Below are 2,059 nucleotides of genomic sequence, written 5' to 3'. Positions count from 1 at the left end.
ATATTTATTTATTTATTTACTTATTTATTTAGTGTGTGGCCAGCTCAGCCCACCAGGGGGCGGGCGGGCCGGCATGTGGTGCTGGGGGATTGAACCCAGGTCTCTGTGCTTTGCTTGAGCTTAGCTTGTTCTAAGTAGATGCTTTAGACCACTGAGCCATCTCACCAGCCCTAGCTTGTCTGCTTTAAGACATGGAAATACTTGTTTGTTTGTTTTTATATTTTAGCAAAGGGTCTACAGGGTGTTCAGGGTCTTACTACTAGATCTGACTCATAGTGACCCACCTCTTTACAGCCTCCTAAGAGCTGGGATTATAGGTGTGTGCCACCACGCCCAGTCTCAACTGCCATCTCAGTGCGCCCCAGAGGTGGAGCCAGCACAGCAGGCCCGGGGATTGAACCCCCAGCCACTGAGCCTGCTCGCCAGCACTTTGATCCACTGAGCTATTTGGCCAGCCCTGGAATACTTTTTTTAGTAATGCTTAGCATTAAAATCAGAATCATGGGACATTTGTGAATAAAAAGTCTTATGTAAATGTTCACTTTCTATCTGAGGTTGGTTAAATAAATATCATCAGTGTCATGCAAAATATACTTCTAATTGCCAAAGACAGATTCTCCCAAGCTGATTTTCTTAATTTTAATTTTTAAAAAAACTTTCTTATATGCCTACATTTTTCTGTTGATATCAAGTTTTGTATTTACTAGAGTAGCAATAAGGCAGTAATTTTCTTTTCCTGTTATCTCTATAACATACAACTTTATATACTATACACATTACAGTCTGTATAAAGTTATGTTAGTACTCAAAAAATGTCTATATAACTTGAATTACAATTCTAACCACTTGAGAGTCTGATATCTACTTGTTTCTAGAGAATTTTTTCTTATGCAATAAACGTCTTGTTCCTATAGTCCTACTAGTATCTGTTTATACAGTATATACCCTGAATATTCCTGCTTTTATGCCTCTCTTTAACTTCCTGCCTGAAAAACTCCTTTTTCCTCCACCTCTCTATCCATTTCTACTCCTTTAGAGGACAAGTTCAAACACCTAAGTTTTGCACAAAGCTAGGAAGCTTGTCTACCACAGTCCACAGGTATCCTCTTCTTTTCAGAAATATAGAACACTTACATAGTCATTTGGTCCTTACACTACTGATTAAATAAAATGAACACTCAAATGTATTTTTCTTCCTTATTTCTTTAAGTCTAGCCTAAATCACAGTGTAGGTATATTCACAGGGGGCACTAAAGTAGGTTATTTTAACTGATCACAAAGAGCCAACAGTTTGGGCCAGGGATGTGGCACAATGTCCGTCTGGAAAGTGTGAGCCCTTGAGTTCAATTCCTGGTATCTCCCTGTCCTTCCGAAAAAGAGTCAATGGCTAGAGTATTATTATTTGTGAGAATCAACATTATTCTTTTGTTATTTGTCTAAAAACTACAGCTATGTAGAACACAGATAAGAACCAAAGAAAAGATTCCTGAGGCGTGCTGAGATGGCAACTGAGACTGGAAATGGCATGTGCCTATAATCCAGGCACTTTGGAATGCTAAGAATCACTATGAGTCCGATCTAGTAGTGAAACTCTGACCACCCTGTAGCTCCTTCCCTAAAATACAGAAAAGAAAGAACAGAACAGAACAGAACAGAACAGAACAAAACAGAACAGAACCAAAGAAGAAAAAAATTCTAAGTAGCCAACTGAGGGGCTGGGGAGATGGCTCCACAGTCTAGGTGCCTGACTGGCAAACACAAAAACCTGATCCCTGGTGCTTCATGCTACCCCAGCCCAGGTACCCCAGGTGTGCCCTGCTGGCCACTGAAACCCCAGTGCTAGGGAGGCTGAGACAGCAGGATCACTACAAGTAAGAACTGCATAGCAAGACCCTATACAAAATAAATGCTTAGGGCTGGTGAGATGGCTCAGTGGTCTAAAGCACCTACTTAGAACAAGCTTAGCAAAGCACAAGGACCGCGGTTCAATCCTCCAGCACCACATGCCAGCCAGCCCCGCCCCCTGGTGGGCTGAGTTGGCTACACACACACAAAATAA

The 2,059-nt window shown here is 41.5% G+C and overlaps 1 protein-coding gene across 1 annotated transcript in view; it reads right to left on the bottom strand.

Annotated features, from left to right (window-relative positions):
* Rab2a (RAB2A, member RAS oncogene family) overlaps positions 1-2,059 on the bottom strand; it is an 82,316-nt gene that overhangs the window by 50,910 nt on the left and 29,347 nt on the right. The gene's annotated exons all lie outside the window — the stretch shown is intronic.

This window comes from Octodon degus, unplaced genomic scaffold (genome assembly GCF_000260255.1).
Source record: "Octodon degus isolate 3935 unplaced genomic scaffold, OctDeg1.0 scaffold00152, whole genome shotgun sequence".
Lineage (NCBI taxonomy): Eukaryota > Metazoa > Chordata > Mammalia > Rodentia > Octodontidae > Octodon > Octodon degus.
This window is presented reverse-complemented; position numbering and strand designations above follow the sequence as displayed.